A 22,476-nucleotide genomic window follows, 5' to 3' on the forward strand; every position below is an offset into this window, starting at 1 on the left:
TGAGTTGCTATAGTTATGAAAATGGTTCGGCTAGGCTTAAAGAGTAAGAAAATTTAATAAAAATCATTTTACGAGCCTAGGGGCAAAAGCATAATTTTGGCAAAGTTTAGGGGCAAAATTGTAAATTTGCAAAAATATGATTTTTGGGTCAATTTGAATAATGTGAGTCCTAAATAGGCTATATTTGAAATGATAGATCAAGGAAATCGAGATTCGGGCTTAAATCGAGAAAAATACAAGGTTATAGACTAATGGTAAAATTACCGTTTTCGTATTCGAGGTAAGTTCGTATGACTAAATAAGCATGTTATCCATGTTATTGTTAATATACTTGAATCTATCTTGCTTCATTTATATTGAATTATATGTTGATGATATTGAGTATGATGAAAGTGATGTCAAAAGTTAATAACATTCACGTGATGGTAGAATACATTAGAAATTCAATGGAATATGATATCCTATAGAAACAAGTAAGTCGTATGTAAATAATATAACTACATTGTTATTACACGTATTTGAATAGATATAGCATAAATTGCTTGATTATGGAAATGATTATGTATGATGAGAATTGACATAGAGGAACCTCCCAGTTGAACCTTTGGAATAAACGGATATTCATGCCATGACATTTGGGCGATATGTATGTGCTAGTGTAAGACATGTCTGGGACATGCATCGGCCACATTATGAAATGCTAGTGTAAGACATGTCTGGGACATGCATCGACATTGAGGCAAGAGCCAGTGTAAGACATGTTTGGGACATCCATCGGCTACGAGATGTGTCAGTATAAGACCATGTCTAGGACATGGCATCAGCACGTATATGTGAGAGCTAGTGCAAGACCATGTCTGGGACATGGCATTGACTTGATGGATGAGCCAGTGTAAGACCATGTCCGGGACATGGCATCGGCATTATACCCTATGTTTAAGGCTTGAATATCCGATAGCTTTCTGAATGGTTCAACGGTGAAAGTTACGATTTAAGCTAAATGAGAAAGGTTTGACCATATTATGAGTGATACAAGTACTTACATGAAATTGATGAGATGTTAATTCGATTCATGTTATATGATTAGTAAGGAATGAATATGAGCATGTTGAGTAACACAGGTATGTATGCCAAGCTCATGAGAAATGATTTCAGTTTATGATGCACATTTAGTGAAGATGTAAATAGGTAATTCATGCTTATGAGAATGATTTTGTGATGACCTTGTGATTATAGGTCTATACTTATGATGTATGAATATGTAACCTTACCAATGTGGTGAAAATGAATTAATATGGTGTGATAAACGTAGTATCGTTAATTTACACTAAAACAGTTTTGGACAGCAGTTATAGTCCGACTTTAAAAATCCACCAAAAATTGTGAAAATTGAGTTAGAGGCTGAATAAAATATGAAATTAAATCCTAATGAGTCTAGTTTCACATAGAAGAAATGGTGTAAACAAAAGAGTTTCATATTATGAAATATGTTAATTATTGTGAGACAGAGTCAGAATGACTTTGAAATCCCCTATTTTGATTTGAGAAAATCATTGAAAATTGTAAAAAAAATAGTTATGAGTTATAATTTATATGCATAGAATTCTTAATGAGTCTATTTTCAAGAGATATAGATGGGAACATCATTCGAGTCCCGTACTATGAGATAATTAATTTTTAGTGAAGAGGGGTTAGAACTGTCAGACATAAAAAAAGGGTAACTTTAAGGAATAAACTGTATTAATTGGCTGAACCAAAAATTCTGAAAATTTTATGGTAAGAAGATATGTGAGTTTAGTTTCAGGGAAAATTAGCGAAACTTAGACGGGTTGGTGGGACAAAGGCTCAGCGGTGACCATTGGATTGAGAACTATTTCACTTAATAAACTATGTTTTTATTTATAATTTTGTTTCATTCGAGAGTTCGTAATTTTGGGACTCTCCGGACTTATGATTTTATTTTGGTTTTGGATGCATTTTGACTCTTCCATTGCAATGCATAACGGAAAATAAAGTTTTATAAAAGCAAAGGTTTTTCTGAAAACACTAACTGGATTTTCTAAAATATAACGGTTCTAATTTTTTCACTATAAATTATTTTTTGGTAAACAAATGAATTAAATAATATTTTCAAAAATAGATATAAACGAATATGAATTATGAAACTAGAATGATATGACGAAACGATTTTATTTTTAAAACCCTACCTTATGACATCTTCGGATTTGACCATAATGTTTAGACCGGGTTTGGGGTGTTACATTTAGTGGTATTAGAGCCAAGTTACAAAACTTGAGCTGTGAAACTTTGGGTTCCAAAATTTTGTTTCAAAAAGAACTGATTTTCAAAATAATTTGGCTAATTTGAGAAAGTATGTGGTAGACCGAGTCTCCAGCGCCGATCTTGTAAGTATCTCTGAACTTTAGATAGAATGTTCTAAAAATGCTATTGTTAGCACTTTCTGAAACTAAACTGAGTTAGTTAGGGATTGAAACCTCTGAAAACATTTCCTCACTTCTGATAATTTACGCATAAAATATTTGCGAACAAATACTGAAACTGGTGCATAAAACTTTATAATGTAGATAAAATTTGAAATACATTATGAGCTCTCGTGGAACTCGTGGGCGTGGTAGAGGTCGTAGGGTGCTCGAGCTGAGTTTTCCTCTCTGGGCAGTATGCTAAATTTAGACACGAATGAGACACTAGTTTTGCCTGCTACTGGGACTGGGTCTCAAAGCCGTTCAGCTAGAGATGGCATATTGTCCCAGGCCATATTGAGGATATTGGAGAGATTCGCTAGACCCCATTCTGGATCCAGGGGCCGAGGGTCGGTAACTGAGCGGCTTTAGTCCAATAGTACTAAGCTGTTTAGGGGTTTCATTGGAGTCGCCCCTACTGTGGCCGAGTATTGGTTGGAGGTCACCGAGAGGATCATGAATGATATAGCCTGTACTCCCGAGCATAATTTAAAGGTGTAGTTTCATTGCTTCACAACGAGGCATACCAATAGTGGTTATCGGTTGAGGAGGGTACTTAGCCTAATCGTCTGAACTGGACTTCTTCAAGACTGCTTTTTAGGGGAAATATGTGGGTGTGAGCTACGTTGATGCTCATAGGCATGAGTTCATTAATCTCACACAAGGTGATAAATCTGTGGCTGAGTATAAAGCCTTGTTTTTGAGGTTGAGCTGCTACGCTTGAGGCATGGTGGCGTCCGAATATGAGACATGTATTCGCTTTGAGGATGGTCTAAGGGATAGCTTGATGGTATTGATTGCTCCACAGAGGGAGTGAGAGTTTGCTATTTTGGTTGAGAGGGCGAAGATCGTCGAAGAGGTTAAGCACACAGAATGCTAGAATAGGGACCGTGAGAGAGGCAAGAATAAGAAGGAGTTAGAGCCTTCTAGTTCTATTCAGAGGCCTAAGAAAAGGTTAGACCTGATGGGCCAGTTAGAGTGGGGGTTTCTGTGGCTCCTACTGGGATTCAGCCTTGTAGAGATTATGGTAGGTTCCATCCAGGCGAGTGTTGGAGTAGGTTTAGGGCTTACTTGAGGTGTGGATCTTTGGAGCACTATATTAGAGAGTGTCCAGAATGGGCTGATCAAATGCAAGCTTTAGGACCGAATTTTGTACAGCATTAGAAGGCAGTTTAGCAGCCACCTAGGGGCCGTGGACCGGCTAGGGGTGATAATGGTATGGGCTGTGGATAGAGAGCACCGGACAGATGTGCTAGTTAGATTGAGGTGAAACAGCTTGTGTTGGTTTTTGCTACTTGATGCCGAAAGGATAGAGATGCTCCTGACGTTATCACGGGTACATTCTTTACTTTCGATGTACCTTATACTGCTTTAATAGATATAGGTTCTACACATTCCTATGTAGCTTGTTCCATTTCTAAAAACCTGAGGATATCAATTAAGAGCACTTCTAGTGAGATCGTTGTACTGAGTCCGTTGGGGCAGTCTGTCCGGGTAGTAAACTCTATAGGGATGTTACATTAAAGGTCTAAGGGGCTGTATTTCTGGAAAATTTAATAGAGTTACCGTTTGGGGAGTTTGATTTAATTCTGGGTATGGATTGGTTGGTTGAACACCGAGTCAGTTTGCGTTGCGAAACTAAGAGGGTCGTTTTGAGGACTGAGGATGATAAGGAGGTGGTTGTGATCGGTGAGCTTCGAGATTATTTGTCCAATATGATCTCTGCTCTTATGGCTGAGAAACTGGTTTGGAAAGGGTGTGAGGTGTATTTGGCTTATATCAGTGTTTTTGTTTTTGGGGACTTTTCTATTAGGGATATCAGAATAGTAAGGGATTTTCCAGATGTCTTTTTTGAGGAGTTACTAGGTTTACCTCCAAATCGAGAAGTTAAGTTCGACATTGAGCTTCTACCAGGTATGGCTTCAGTGTCGATTGCTCCCTACCGAATGGCATCGAAAGAGCTTACAAAGCTTAAGGCTCAACTTCAAAAGCTTCTGAATCGTAGTTTCATCTGTCCTAGTGTGTCTCTATGAGGGGCATTGATTTTGTTTGTTAAGAAAAATGATTGGACCATGAGGATGTGTATTGATTATCGGTAACTGAATAAACTGACTGTAAAGAATAAGTATCCATTTCTGAGGATCGATGATCTATTTGATTAGTTCCAAGGGCTTTATTGTTCTTGAAAATAGATCTCTGTTCTGGGTACCATCATCTTAGAGTTAAGGAAGCTGATGCTCATAAGACTCCATTTAGGACTCGTTATAGACATTACGAGTTCCTACTTATGCCTTTTGGTCTAACAAATGCACTGGCTGCATTCATGGATCTGACGAATCGAGTCTTTCAGCCATATCTAGATTAGTTCGTCGTGGTCTTTATCGACGATATTTTGGTTTACTCTAAGACCAAGGATGAGCATGATGGGCATCTTAGAGTAGTGCTTCAGATACTCCGTGAGAAACCGCTCTACGCTAAGTTAAGCAAGTATAAGTTCTAATTGCTTGAGGTGACTTTTCTAGGGCACGTGGTTTCTGTTGAGGGGATCCGAGTTGATCTAAGGAAAATTGAGGTTGTGCTTGAGTGGAAACAGCCTAAGAACGTATCTAAAATCTGTAGTTTTCTAGGTCTTACGGGTTATTATCGGTAGTTTGTTGAGGGGTTCTCTCTGGTTGCAGCTCCTCTAACTAAGCTTCTACGTAAGGGTGTTCCTTTTTTTTGGACTAATGTGTAGCAATCGAGCTTTGAGAAGCTCAAGTCTGTTCTGACTCAAGCTCCCGTTTTGATACAGCCAAAATTTGGTAAAGAATTTGTGGAATACAGTGATGCATCGCATGTTGGTTTGAGTTGTGTTCTAATACAAGATGGTAAGGTTGTGGCTTATGTGTCCCATCAGCTTAAGACACATGAAGGGAATTTTCCGATGCATGATCTCAAGTTGGCTGCGGTGGTTTTTGCGTTGAAAATATGGAGGCACTATCTGTATAGTGAAAGGTGTATTATCTACACTGATCATAAGAGCCTCAAGTATCTCCTTACCTAGAAGGAGTTGAATCTTAGGCAACATCGATGGATTGAATTGCTTAAAGATTACGACTGCATGATAGAGTATCATCCTAGTAAGACCAATGTGGTGGCCGATGCTCTCAGTCGTAGAGCGACGACTGATTTGAGAGTGATGTTCACTTGCCTTAGTCTATTTGATGATGGAAGTTTTTTAGCTAAGTTGCAAGTTAAGCCGACTTGGATTGATCAGATTCGGGATAAGTAGTTAGGGGATCAGTCTCTGGGTTTGTGGTTCTGTCAGATTGAGAGTGGCAGTACTTCAGATTTTGGGCTGAATAAAGATAGAGTTTTGTGTTTTCGAGGTTGGATCTGTGTGCCAAATGATTCTGATTTGAGACATTCAATTTTGAGAGAGGCGCATAATAGCTCTTATGCTATGCATCCTGGTGGTAATGTGACAGTCCTAAATTGACCCTAGTCGGGAAATGGTTTCGGGACCACAAAACCTAGTCAAAAATTTTGTAAAATATTAATTTCAGTGTTTTTGTTATGTGAATTACCTATTGTGAAAGTTGGGTGGTCTAATTTAGTTAATTGGATGCTAAATTATTTAGTTGGGATTTGATTGTATAAAGGAAAATTTTAGAAGTCTTTTTCTTAAAGTGGCCAATTGTTAACATGGCTAAAATGTGGGGCTTGCATGTCAATTAGACCCTTTTATTTTAGTGGACGGCAATGATGAAAGTAGATGGGTGATAGTGTTAGTTTGCTGATGGCTATTACCATGAGTTATTTTAGTTATTTTACTTTCCTTACGAGGATGGGACAGAAAAAAAAAAGCGAGGATTCATTTCTTCTATTTGTCTTCCCTTGTTCTTGCTAGTGCTTTCAAGGAGGAGAGACCTCAAACCGATTGCATGTGGAGATAAATTTTGGTTTTAGCTCGTCTAGGAGCATATTCTTCAAATGATCTGCTAAAGGAGAGGAAGAGGGCTGTAGCAAGAAGATGTAGGAGCATATTAGAAGCTAGGATTAATCGAAAAAATTTATGTGAGTTTCTCACATCTTTTTCCTTTTCTTTTTCTTAATCGCTCTATTAAAATGTCGAAACTGGTAAGGCTAGTATAAGATGAATGATGAACGTGTTGCATGCAGATGGTATGTCTGCCGATAAAGTTTTTTTCTTTTCCTTTCTTGTGTGGTTCGATTGGTATGGATGGAAATGAATAAATAGTGATGTATTAATTATGTCCAAACCTATGAATGGGAGTTTTAATGCTGCCATTAATGCAATTGGAAAGTAATAGAAGACTAATTTAATGCTGCAGATGTATGACCGAAAGTGCCATTTGATGTGCCAAATTAATGATGTTTATTTAGTTGCAATTTATGGTGTCTAAACCCGATTGTTAAGGGTTAAAGCGACCATTTAGGAAGTCGTTGGATGAGAATAAAAGCAAAGTAAATGCTGCAGAATTTATGTCTAAGTGTCAGTTAATGTGATGGTTAAATGGTGTTCAATAGTTGTATAATTATGTTGTTTGGGCTGTTGCTGGACAATTAATTACAACAGGAGAAATGGTTGCAATAATGTTAATTAATAATGTCGGAATTGATGCCAAATTAAGCTGCTGAAGAATGTAATTGGTAATTAATATGTGCTGCATTAATAAGTTAATTGAATGCAAAATAATGTTGTCTAAATGAATGAAAATGTTTGTTTGTTAATTGATGTTTGCACCATTGTCGAATGTGCTTAACATTAAGGCATGATTTAGTTAAATGCAAACTAATGGTTAAGTTGTTAAGCTACATGCTTGAGTTTAAAATGTGCCTTATATGTGGTTTATGAATTTGGTAAATGATAGATTGATATTTTGGATATTTCATTAGTCAAGTGATATTGTAACTATGGTATGATTTGATTCGGCACTTATGTGTAAAATTGGTAGTTATTATTTTGGTAAAATGTGCAAAATTTGGTAAGACCAAATTTTATACTTAAGCTTAAGTGAAGTTGTTAATGCTGTATATATATATATATATATATATATCAACGATTAATAAATCATGTGGTTTGGCTTGACTTAGTAAATAGTGAAGAAATGCATATTTATACATAGTGTTTATGAAAGATAGTTTTATAAATGTGATATGAGTATAATATGTTAAGAATGGTTCTAAAATGTATATGGATGCCGTGTGATTGTGTTTGATTGGGAAGTAAATTGTTTGATTTAGCTCAAGAGCCTAGAGGATCAAAGTCGGATAAGGGAAAAGAGAAAGTAAACGAATAGCCGTGGATATCTAGTCGTCGACCACTTCCGAGGTAAGTTTTAAGTGATTAAACGTTGAGTAAATTCAATCATAATAGGGCATAATGAGTTGATTTAATAAGATATGATGTGGCCATGATATGTCTTAAACTCAAATGGTAAGTTCATAAGTGTTTGGACTTGGGAATTTAAGAGCAAATTGTAATAATTTGCTTGGACAGCAGCAGTAATGTGATTTTAGAAAATCACTATAAATTGTTGGTGTGGAATTATAGGCTGAATAAAATATGTAATCAAAGCTTAGTTGGTCTAGTTTCTTATAAAAGAGACCGTGGAAGCAAAGAAATTTCCTATAAAGAGACATTTAAAGTTGCGTGGGACGTTGTCGATGACTCAAATCCCTGTTCTGTTTTTGGAAAATCATTATAATTTGTACAAAAATGGTTATAAGATAAGATTTATATGTTTAGACTCCTTAATGAGTCTAGTTTCAAATGAAATCATATATAACACATTATGAATTCTGTACAATGAAAAATTTGATTCGTAGTGAAGAGTGGTCAGATTAGTCAAACAATGAAACAGGGGAAACTTTAAGAAAAATCTGGTATTGATTGGCCAAACCTAAAATTCTGAAAATTTTATGGATGGAAGATATATGAGTCTATGTTCAGGGAAATTAACGGCAATTGATTTCGAGTTTTGTAGCTCCAGTTATAAATAATTTAGTGACTATTGCTCAGGAAAACAGCTTGTGGCGAATATGTGAATTTGTTGTAAACATTGGTCAAACTATTTGAGTTGCTTATAAGCTATGGCTGAAATTGCTGTGCAAGATAAATATATATATGTGTGAAATGTATATGTGGTAAAGCCGAATGGCGAATGTGAAATATATGTGTGATATGTATACGTGGTAAAGCCGAATGGCTAATGTGAAATATATGTGTGAAATGTATATGTGGTAAAGCAGAATGGCGAATGTGAAATACATACGAGATATGTATACGTGGTAAAGCCGAATGGCGAATGTAAAATATATGTGTGATATGTATATGTGGTAAAGTCGAATGGCTAATGTGAAATATATGTGTGAAATGTATATGTGGTAAAGCCGAATGGCTAATGTGAAGGTTGTAACATGCGATTAAATGTACATGAAACTTGGAAATATATTCCGGGTAAGACCCGATGACTACGTGTGGAAATTATGTCCGGGTAAGACCGGATGACTACGTGTGGAGAGTATGTCCGGGTAAGACCCAATGACTTCGTGTGGAGATTTCGTCTGAGCTAAAGGTCTCACTGATAATCCGAGTAGAGGTTAAAGCTATAAGACTTCGTAATAAGAATTGCTTATAAATATATTCAATGCGAAAGGTTAAAATGTATGTACCCCAAGTTTATATATGATGCATACGAGAGCAATCTATGGGACTATTCCTATGATTATGTGACATCGATTAGTGTGAAAGGTTATGTGAAATCATACGATATATCTATGTCACATGAGCTCACTTTTATGTGAGAGTTTATCTGCCTATTGTATATGATGAGATGTGCATATTCGGAAAAGGGATGGTATGCCCGAAGGAAGAGTGAAATAAAAATACGAACAACTATGTTATAATTTGATTGTTATCTGTTGACACTTTGCTTAAAACTTACTAAGCATTGTAATGCTTACTCCGCTTACTCTGCTTCCTCCGTCTTATAGGTTTCATTGCAAAGCTACAGTGCTCGGGGATCGTCAAGAACTAGTCACACTATCACTATCCACCGCTTGTTCTTGTTATGTTTAGAATTATTTTATGGCATGTATAGAATAGACTAGTGGCGGAGAATATTTTTGGTTAATGTATATAAGCCATGCGAAAATGGCATCTTTTGAATGTTTACTTAGAGAAGTTTAAATTTTATCCTTGGCTGTGCTTAGTACTTATTTAAATGAATAATCTTTATTTCAAGAAAAAGTTCAAAATTTTACTGTTCTGACATGAGTTACAAGTCCGGTAATGCCCCTTACCTATTCCGGCGACGGTTACGGGATAGGGGTGTTACAGGTAATAAGATGTACTGCGATTTTCGTGAGTTGTATTGATGACCGGGTTTGAAGCGAGAGGTTAAGAATTTTATTGCTTGATGTCTGACGTGCCAGCAAGTTAAGGCTGAACACCAATTACCTTTGGGTTTGTTACAACCCCTTAAGATTCCTTTATGGAAGTGGGAATGAGTAACGATGGACTTCGTTAGTAGGTTTCCCTTGACACCTACTAAGAAGGATTCTATTTGGGTCATCGTGAATCGATTAACCAGGCCCACTCATTTTATTTTGATTCGAAATGACTACTCTCTGTAGAAGTTAGTGAAGCTCTACATCTCTGAGATTGTAAGACTGCATGAGGTTTCTGTTTCGATTATTTCTGATAGAGATCCTTGCTTCACTTCTCAATTCTAGAAGAAATTGCATGAGGCTCTATGTTCGAGATTGGACTTCAGTACTGGGTTCCATCCTCAGATCAATGGTCAATTTGAGAGGGTGATTCAGAAACTAGAGGATATGCTTCGGAGTTGTGTAATTGATTTTCGAGGTAGTTAGGAGGATTATCTGCCACTAGTTGAGTTCGTTTACAATAATAGTTTCCAATCTAACATCCAGATTGCACCTTACAAGGTTTCGTATGGTTGTAAGTGTTATACGCCGTTATGGATCGAGTTAGGTGAGCGTCGGGTTTTGGGACCTGAGTTGGTTTCTGAGACTGAAGATAAGGTTAGACTGATTCAGGATCAACTGAGGATGGCTTCTGATAGACAGAAGTCTTATGCAAATCTGAAGAGGAGGAATATTGAGTACTATGTGGGGGACTTCATTTTTCTTAAGGTTTCTCCGTGGAAGAAAGTTCTGAGACTTAGTCGTAAGGGCAAGTTGAACCCTAGGTTTATTGGGTTGTATCAGATTCTAAAGCGTGTGGGACCGCTCGCTTATCGGTTGGAGCTACCTCCAGAGTTGGACCGTATCCACGATGTGTTTCACTTCTCGATGTTGAGGCGATACCGGTCTGATCCATCTCACATTGCCTCTATTGAGAAGATTGAGGTTAGACCAGACTTGACTTTTGAGGAGGTGCCGGTTCAGATTTTGGATCGTACAGACTTGACTTTTGAGGAGGTGCCGGTTCAGGTTTTGGATCGTGATATTAAAGTTTTGAGGAGGAAGTCTATATTGCTAGTGAAGGTTCTGTGGCAGAATCATGGCACTAAGGAAGCCACGTAGGAATCTGAGGACTCGATGCGTCAGCAGTATCCTCATATGTTCTGACTAGGTAAATTTCGAGGTCGAAATTTCTTTTAGAGGGTAGAGTTGTAACACCTGAATAACTTATTTCTGTTTCTGTAAATATCTTACACAAATGTGTATATTCTTTAGTGGTTAAGTGTTTTGGGGGTGTGTATGAGGTCTTGGGTTGAAGTCTCACATTTGCAAATGTTTTTGTTTTTCTAATCCTAGCCTTACCCTTATTGAGTGGGCTTATATAAAATTGTCTATTAATTCATATCAGAATGAGCCTGTTGGTTTTAGTTGTAAGGGAGTTGGTGTAACACCACTAACCCGTATCTGTCGTCAGAACAGGGTTTCAAAGCATTACCTAAACTTTTAGAATATTTTTCAAAAAAATTATGTAAATTACTATTCATTAGCCGAGAACATTCAAAATGTCCCTTGATTGGACCCTTGAGGCCCAATACGAGCATTAGAATCGAGTCGGGATTTAATCAGGAACTCTAAGAATTTTTTTCGTGACTTTTCATAATTTTCCTAAGGTGCAGAGCTCACACGCCCGTGTGGTCCAAGGGACAAACCCGTGTGACCCTGGGACACGCCCGTGCTAGAGGCCGTGTTCGACCCCATGTAACTCTCTGACTTGTGCACACGGCCATGCCACATGCCCGTGTGCTAGGCCGTGTGGTTAATTAATTTAATTCAAAAATAGGTGTAGGTTTTACAAGGCCAAGACACACGCCAGTGTCCTAGGCAGTGTAGCACACACGGTTGAGACACACGCCCGTGTCTCTGCCCGTGTGCTCAATTCTGAGCATTCTGTTTCTCAAAATTAAGGTGCAGGGGACATACGGCCTAACCACATGCCCATGTTACCAGGCCGTGTGTCACACACGGTCTAGACACACGCCCATGTGTCTACCCGTGTGGACAAAATTAAGTCATTTCTAGCTTCATTTCTCACTCAAAATTTCACCTAAGACCTGCGCTTGAAACATACATCCAATACTAACCAATCCAAGCATTCAAATTAAACAATTTCATCATTCATCAAGGCATACCATTACAAACATATGTGCTTATAAACTTACCTTGGATTAACTTAGGCATTAACACCATTTGATCTCATATACTTAGCATATCACATGTGAATATATCATAATATCCTACTTAATCATACCAAAATAAACCATTACTAGCCATTCCAATGGCTAGGTTACAAAACATCATTTTCATGCCACTAATGGCCAAGTTGTCCTATACATGCCATTATATCAAGATGATTTTACTATGTATACCCAAAATGACTAGTTGATAGTGTGACGATGCTCCAATGATCTTCTAACCTTCACGAGCTTCAAAGCAGTATAAAACAGGGAAAATAAAAGGAGTAAGCATTACATGCTTAATAAGTCTGTATAATGGAAACTAAACTTAACAATCTCGTTATTAAATCTAAGCATACAATATAATATTACCATCCATTAGCAACATTGCCAAAACACTTGCATTCAACCAAACATGTTAGTCACCAAAACCTTTATAACAATCAAGTAAACATAGATGAGCTCATCATGCAATATTCTTTCAAGTCATTATGATTTCATCTCATAATTCTCATACAAATTCAAGAGTTTTGTAACGCCCCCACGCCCGAAACCGTCGCCGGAGTCGAGCTTGAGGAGTTACCGAACATAATTTATCAAATTAAGAACTTCAAATCTTTTGTTTCTACATTCACAGCTTTCTAGCTACTCGCGTCACAGTTACAAGAAAAATCATATCTCGAGTTACGAAACTCAAAATCAAGATCCATAAATTTTTCATAAATCTAGACTCATATATCTATTTACTAATTTTTTTATAGAATTTTTGGTTGGGCCAATTAGTACAGTTTATTAGTTAAAGTCTCCCCTATTTCAGGGTTTGACTGCTCTGACATCTGTGTATTACGAATCAGATATCTCTCTATACAGAATTTCAATGACTACGAGGTTTGTTTCTATTAAAACTAGACTCAATATGGAATCTTTACATATAAATATTGACTTATAATTATTTTTGTACAATTTATTATGAATTTTTAAAGTTAGAATAGAGGATCTAGAAATTACTCTGGCCCTGTTTCACAAGGTTTCAAATATCTCATAAAGTATAATTTATATGCCTGTTTTTTTTTATCCATATGGAAATAGACTCATTAAGATTAAATTTCATAACTTTCTCATCATTTAATTCCATTTATACTATTTTTAGTGATTTTTCAAATTCATGTCATTGCTGCAGCAATATTCTGTTTTAAGGCAAATTTCATCTTTTCAAGAGTTGTTATGAACTAGATTACCTATTAAACTTCCATGATGTCAAACACGATCTAAATTTAACCATCACCATGACTTATCAATATCAAACATTTTCTCAACCAATCATGACCATATCATAAAATTATTTACACAAAATAAATATTTGCTATACATGCCATACTTAAGTTTTACAAGCCATTTACCCAGATGAAAGTCCTTTGGATAGTGTGATCGAACCTTCAACCCGTCCCGATTCCCGAGCTGGCTTATTCAAAAATACAGTAAATAAAGAGGAGGGAGTAAGCATAAATTCTTAGTAAGTTCATATGTAAATAACAAGTAACATAACAATACAAATATACCAAACAACTTTAGCATGGTATCACCAAAACATATGTCATATTTCTAAACATCATTCATCATCTTACCACCTTATCGTTGTTGTATCTATTATCAACCCGAGGGTTAAGAACATACCTGTCCAAAGTGTCCATTTCACAACACTTACCAAAACGTCGCTTGCACCTTAAGTGTTCTTTCATTTCACTAGAAATTTCACCTGTTGAACACATCGGAATACAACTCGGATACACGGATAATTTGCACATAAGTGCCTCATATGTAATCAAGAAATCATGTAACCCGCCCTAAGTGAACTCGGACTCAACTCAACGAGCTCGGGCGTCAGATCCATAAGTGAACTCGGACTCAACTCAACGAGTTCGGATGCCTAGTTACATCTCACGAACTCGGACTCAACTCAACGAGTTCGGACATTCGCATCCATAAGTGAACTCAGACTCAACTCAACGAGTTCGGATGCTCAACCATCCTAGTGACATGTCACTTGTATCCTAATCTATTCCTAAGGTTCAAACGGGCTTTTCCTCGATCTCACATTTGTCGCCTTCCATTGAATATCGGAATCGATACTCGGTAGCAATTCATATTTATCAAGTAGTAAACATGATTTGCATATTACTCAACATTAACCACAAAGCATAATATTTCACGATAAAAAATTCAGCATATCATATAATTAACATTAATAACTTAAAATAACATTTATGCTACATTATTTACACATGAACTTACCTCGTATGCAAAAATGGCTACTTTTACCATTTCGTCCACAACTTGGTATTTTTCCATTTTAGCCCGAATTTCAGTTTTCCTCGCTCTATCATTTAAAATATAGTCTAATTAGGACTCACATTATTCAAGTTGACCCAAAATCATATTTGGCAAAATTACGCTTTTGCCCTAAACTTTGCATATTTACACTTTTGCCCCAAAGCTCGTAAATTAAACTTCAGCCTATTTTCTTATGTTTTATGACATGATGATCATTTTTCCCTTCTATGGAAACATCAAATTCTCACTCTAACATGTACTTATGACTATTAGGTATTTTTACCGATTAAGCCCTTTTGCTCGTTTTCACTTAAAACCGAGTAGTACAAGTTGTCTAACATAATTTAAAACCTCATATTTTATCATAAAACACCAAAATACACAAATTTCACCTATGGGTATTTTTCCAAATATGAACCCTAGGTTGAATTATTGCTAGCATAAGCTTAATCGAGCTAAGGGACTCCAAAAACGTAAAAATCATTAAAAACGAGGCTAGAACGGACTTACAATCGAGCTTGGAAGCTTGAAAACCCTAGCCATGGTTTCTCCTTGCTATATTCGGCCATGGGGTTGAAGATGAGCAAAATTGGCTTTTAATTTTGTATTTTAATTCATTTTACCCCTAAATGACCAAAATGCCCTTACTACTAAACTTTCCAAAAATTCCATCCATGTCCAATTTTTGTCCATAGACTTAGAAATTGGTAAAATTTCTATTTAACACCTCCTAATTAATATTTCAAAACAATTTCATACTAGAAACTTCTAGAATACAAGTTTTACAAATTATTCGATTTAGTCCCTAATTTCAATTTAAGCACTTTATGCATAAAATTTCTTCATGAAATTTTCACACAATCATGAAATCATATCATATACCTCAAAATAATCATAAAATAATTATTTCTATCTCGGATTTTGTGGTCACAAAACCGCTATTCCGACTAGGCCCAAAATCAGGATATTACAACTCTCCCCCCCTTTAGGGATTTTCGTCCCCAAAAATCTTACTAGAAAAGTGGTCTTCACTTAGATTCCTCAATTTCATATTTGATGCTGAAGAACTTTCACTCAGGCGGTGCCTCCAATATATCTCATTAATTTCTCATATATTCTGAAAGTTTACGAACTCATCTCTTAATTGTTCTTAAATTTTCAACCCTTCTCTGTTTCCCTTGTCATCTTAACATAAAACCAGATCTCAATTTGGTTAATGGAGACTAGAATTTCAAGAAATTAAACAATCAAAAAGACCTGAAATTCCATGAATCTGATAAGTAGGAATTCATTTAATACCGATATGATTTATAGATCTCGCCAAACATTTAACAATAGGATACATCACATTTTCCTCTTTCTGCCATGGAAATAATTTTGATATGGCCTCAAGAATAATCCTTCTCATTTCCATCCCAATATCAACACTGGCAAGGATAATTTTGACAGATTCCAATGCTCGGCTTTAACCCCTTTAACAACTCCGATTTTATGTAACATCGAAAGCTCTAAACTATCACATTACCTCACTGTCTTGAAACACATTACAATTCATACAACGGTACATTACTGAAAGTCAGGAAGTCTTTACTCAATGTAGACTAGTCTAGTTCGACGCCTTGTTACCAATATTCTCATCTATCCAAACTTTGTCAACATGTAATAAACTTTTCAGCTTTCACAAGACGAAAACCTTATCATTCAGTAGTGACTTTAACTAATATCCAACTCTTTCTAATAAATATACACTTCTCGTTCGGACTATTTACTCTTTTATCAAGACAAAATGAAATTATATTATCGACTTGAGAAAATAATCCGACATAATTGTCACATGAAATCTTTCAAATAAATAATTCACCATACCGATGAAACTCGCTTTTATCACCTATGCCTTTATCGATGTCAAATCCTTACGTAAATTAGAAAAAAATCCCAATACTAAAATCACCTCATTACCAAGATCAAATTAGAAGTATAGTCATATTTGACATGATTAGCACGAGTGAAGAACGACTTGAACACGAGTCATAATTGACAAATTATGGAACAAAGATAACAAGGAAACCAAATAAAGAAATCCAAGATACGATACTATGCCGAGAATCGAAAACCAAACTCATAGAGAAAATACAGAATACCCGATAATTCTTCAAAGAAAGAAAGTCCAAAAGAAAACATCATTTAATCCCATCGAATCAAATATAACAAGAACAATATATCTTCCCATACATATATATCGATGAAGCATCAAGTAGAAGAAAGAGAATCATAATATTCTTATCGATTTAAATGGAATAGAATACCCGATGAAATAGAGCAATATAAATTATAAACCGGTCAGACTACCAATACTTTCATCCAACACCGTGATTAAAAGACATTCCCATATAACAAGAATTTCTTCGAAGATCAATAGCCATAGAAATATTTCGAGAACGGGTAAACACGTAGAACATCTCAAAAGAGATCGCTAAATCATCCAATCATAACTGTCACACTCAGATAGTTCACATTTCAATTATCATTTCCCCAACTAGTTCTGCCGTCACAAATTTCATATTAAACCATTCACTAAAGAAGGCCAGTTCTGAATAAATTTTGATTTACACTTTTCTCGACCTTGCACCTGAGTAATTTGGTTTACCAAGGAGAATTCCTTTTCTAACTGGGATAGTGCATAACTCCAATAATCTTTACGTCAATCCGATACTTTACTGGCTCTGACTTTACTTATCAGCTCATTTTCAATCTCTGATCATACTTATAATTATTCTATCAGTGAACTCTTTGGGTTCTCAACCGAAAACTTATTCAATACAAATCTCATGAAATTCCATTATAAGTACCACTTTGGTAAGGGGGAGGGGTTGTAGGACCTCTGACTCGACTTTCTTATACATACACATATGACACAACTCCCATCATCATAGCAACATCATCAAAATCATGTCATTCGTTCATGTTGGCTTACACCAATTTTCCTATTGTCCCATTTAGACAATATACTTATGCATACATTCTATGTTTTCTAGATAGCTTTACTTATCCATTCATTTAATTAAATTAATTCATGCTCATGACATCATATAAGGCCAAACAAACATAGATATTTGCATCACAATCACAACTTTCATTTCGTGCATCATCATGTACATATCATTACAATCATATAATTCATCCAACAATTTAACATAGATAAGTTCATTTCATTATAATCCTTTATCTCATAAAAATTGTATATCATTAACATTCATCAACATTCAACGTCCAATCAAGACAAGGACATTTTCATTCAGATCATGATATTATGACCTTTATTCATACCTCTACTACTTTTTATTTATTCCGTTCATCTTATCAAGTAAGCCACATACACTACATCGTATGAGCATTAAGCAAATATGGATATTTATCACAACATGAACTTTCATCTCACATATTATCACATATGTATCATAAACTTTTATTCATACTTTTCTGAACCGAGACTTATCATAATCATAACTTTACTCAAATACCTTCGCATAACATTGAACATGGTCAGCGCAGCTCGGATGGAGAGTATCCTGTCTAAATAAGACGGTACTCATATGCGTCGGAAGACATCACACTATCACAGATCAGTGGCATGTATAGCTAAACTTTTACACATGCTAGGTTAGTCCGAGAACCGACTAAACCTGCTCTGATACCACTAAATGTAACGCCCCCACGACCAAAACCATCGCCGGAGTCGAGCTTGAGGAGTTACCGAACGTAATTTATCAAATTAAGAACTTCAAATCTTTTGTTTCTACATTCACAGCTTTCTAGCTACTCGCGACACAGTTACAATAAAAATCATATCTCGAGTTACGAAACTCAAAATCAAGATCCGTAAATTTTTCCTAAATCTAGACTCATATATCTATTTACTAATTTTTTATAGAATTTTTGGTTGGGCCAATTAGTACAGTTTATTAGTTAAAGTCTCCCCTGTTTTAGGGTTTGACTGCTCTGACATCTGTGTATTACAAATCAGATATCTCTCTATACAGAATTTCAATGACTACGAGGTTTGTTTCTATTAAAACTAGACTAAATAAGGAATCTTTACATATAAATATTGACTTATAATTATTTTTTTACAATTTATTATGAATTTTTAAAGTCAGAACAGAGGATCCAGAAATCACTCTGGCCCTGTTTCACAAGGTTTCAAATATCTCATAAAGTATAATTTATATGCCTGTTTTTTTTTATCCATATGGAAATAGACTCATTAAGATTAAATTTCATAACTTGCTCATCATTTAATTCCATTTATACTATTTTTAGTGATTTTTCAAATTCATGTCATTGCTGCAGTAATATTCTGTTTTAAGGCAAATTTCATCTTTTCATGAGTTGTTATGAACTAGATTACCTATTAAACTTCCATGATGTCAAACATGATCTAAATTTAACCATCACCATGACTTATCAATATCAAACATTTTCTCAACCAATCATGGCCATATCATAAAATTATTTACACAAAATAAATATATTGCTATACATGCCATACTTAAGTTTTACAAGCCATTTACCCAGATGAAAGTCCTTTGGATAGTGTGATCGAACCTTCGACCCGTCCCGATTCCCGAGCTGGCTTGTTCAAAAATACAGTAAATAAAGAGGAGGGAGTAATCATAAATGCTTAGTAAGTTCATATGTAAATAACAAGTAACATAACAATACAAATATACCAAACAACTTTAGCATGGTATCACCAAAACATATGTCATATTTCTAAACATCATTCATCATCTTACCACCTTATCGTTGTTGTATCTATTATCAACCCAAGGGTTAAGAACATACCTGTCCAAAGTGTCCATTTCACAACACTTACCAAAACATCGCTTGCATCTTAAGTGTTCTTTCATTTCACTAGAAATTTCACCCGTTGAACACATCGAATACAACTTCTTGATACACGGATAATTTGCACATAAGTGCCTCATATGTAATCAAGAAATCATGTAACCCGCCCTAAGTGAACTCGGACTCAACTCAACAAGCTCAAGCGTTCAGATCCATAAGTGAACTCGGACTCAACTCAACGAGTTCGGATGCCTAGTTACATTTCACGAACTCTGACTCAACTCAACGAGTTCGGACATTCGCATCCATAAGTGAACTCGGACTCAACTCAACGAGTTCGGATGCTCAACCATCCTAGTGACATGTCACTTGTATCCTAATCTATTCCTAAGGTTCAAACGGGCTTTTTCCCTCGATCTCACATTTGTCGTCTTCCATGGAATATCGGAACCGATACTCGGTAGCAATTCATATTTATCAAGTAGTAAACATGATTTGCATATTACTCAACATTAACCACAAAGCATAATATTTCACGATAAAAAATTCAGCATATCATATAATTAACATTAATAACTTAAAAATAACATTTATGCTACATTATTTACACATGAACTTACCTCGTATGCGAAAATGGCTACTTTTACCATTTCGTCCACAACTTGGTATTTTTCCATTTTAGCCCGAATTTCAGTTTTCCTCGCTCTATCATTTAAAATATAGTCTAATTAGGACTCACATTATTCAAGTTGACCCAAAATCATATTTGGCAAAATTACAGTTTTGCCCCTAAACTTTTGCATATTTACACTTTTGCCCCAAAGCTCGTAAATTAAACTTCAGCCTATTTTCTTATGTTTTATGACATGATGATCATTTTCCCTTCTATGGAAACATCAAATTCTCACTCTAACATGTACTTATGACTATTAGGTATTTTTACCGATTAAGCCCTTTTGCTCGTTTTCACTTAAAACCGAGTAGTACAAGTTGTCTAACATAATTTAAAACCGCATATTTTATCATAAAACACCAAAATACACAAATTTCACCTATGGGTATTTTTCCAAATATGAACCCTAGGTTGAATTATTGCTAGCATAAGCTTAATCGAGCTAACGGACTCCAAAAACGTAAAAATCATTAAAAACGAGGCTAGAACGGACTTACAATCGAGCTTGGAAGCTTGAAAAACCCTAGCAATGGTTTCTCCTTGCTATATTCGGCTATGGGGTTGAAGATGAGCAAAATTGGCTTTTAATTTTGTATTTTAATTCATTTTACCCTAAATGACCAAAATGCCCTTACTACTAAACTTTCCAAAATTCCATCCATGTCCAATTTTGTCCATAGACTTAGAAATTGGTAAAATTTCTATTTAAGACCTCCTAATTAATATTTCAAAACAATTTCATACTAGAAACTTCTAGAATACAAGTTTTACAAATTATTCGATTTAGTCCCTAATTTCAATTTAAGCACTTTATGCATAAAATTTCTTCATGAAATTTTCACACAATCATGCAATCATATCATAGACCTAAAAATAATCATAAAATAATTATTTCTGTAACACCCCGAACCCGAGACCATCGCCGGTGTCGGACGCGAGGGGTTAACGAGCTAAATCCTCTTAAAGCACCGACCAATTTGGCATTTCCAGACAGGCTGGAAAACTGCGTCACTGTCGTCTTAAAAATCATATCTCGAGTTTCAAAACTCGGAAACTGGTTCCGTAAATTTTTCCTGAATTTAGACTCATATATCCTTCCATGGATTTATTTCTAGGATTTTTGGTCGGGCCAATTGGTACAGTTTATTAGTTAAAGTCACCCATATTACAGGGATCGACTGCTCTGACCTTCGCACGTTACAAATTGAATATCTCTCTGTACAGGGCTTTAATACTGGTACCGTTTGTTTCTAATGAAACTAGACTCAAAATGGAATCTTCAAATATAAGTCATGACTTCTAATTCTTTCTGGATGATTTATAGTAAATTTTTAAAGTCGCGACAGGGGACCCAGAAACCGTTCTGGCCCTGTCTCACAATAACTTTAATAACTCTTAACATGTAACTTCTATGACCGTTTCGTTTCTTCCATATGAAAGTAGACTCATCAAGGTTCAATTACATAACTTATTCACTATTTAATACCATTCCTACAAATTTTTGTGATTTTTAAAAACCACACCACTGCTGCTGCCAGCATCTGTTTTCAAGGTAACCTTTACTAATTTCATGATTTCCACGATTCAATTGGCCCTTATTGCATACATAGCACAAAGTGTGATCATGATTAACCATTCCAATGGCTAATCTTTTCAAAACAATTCCATAACCCATAATGATCATCATACAAACGATTATAGAATCATACTAAAACGTATATAAGCCATTTTCGCATGGCTATCCAAGCTTACACAAAACCGAAAGGTACATGACTTCAACAATAGGGTAGTCCTATACATGCCATTTCAAAGTTCAACCAAAATTATACCAAAATGGAGGCTTTGATAGTGTAGATGACTTCGACTTTAATGATCCCGAATCCGATCGCTAACGAGTAAAATCTATAAAACAGAGAAACAAAGGAACGGAGTAAGCAATTTATGCTTAGTAAGTTTCGAGCCATAATTTACACACAACCAAAGTATAGCATTCAAGTAGCTAAACAATAATTCATATGCACAATTTCTCAATGACATGCTTACTACACAATCCCAACTCTTATATTCATACACAAATAACGGCTTAGTTAAGGCCGATAACTCGTTTATCATTGGAGCAAATATTCATACGCACTTACTCCTAGTGTGCAAAGCACACACAACACATACCTTGTTGTTGGGAATTTCACAAGTACATTAACTGAAAATTTTCCAGCAAGCTTATAATTTTCAAATCACATACCTTCGGAGTTTAACCGGATATAGCTACTCGTTCAAACGCCTTCGGGACATAACCCGCACAAAGGCCTTCGGGACTAAACCCGGATATCACAATTTGCACAATTGCCTTCGGGCTTAGCCCGGATATCATAACTCGCACAATTGCCTTCGGGCTTAGCCCGGATATCACAATTTTCACAATTCACTTAGCAAAAATATCATTTCGGCTCAATGGCCACATACAAAGGCACAAATT

Source organism: Gossypium arboreum, chromosome 12 (assembly GCF_025698485.1).
Source record: "Gossypium arboreum isolate Shixiya-1 chromosome 12, ASM2569848v2, whole genome shotgun sequence".
Taxonomy (NCBI): domain Eukaryota; kingdom Viridiplantae; phylum Streptophyta; class Magnoliopsida; order Malvales; family Malvaceae; genus Gossypium; species Gossypium arboreum.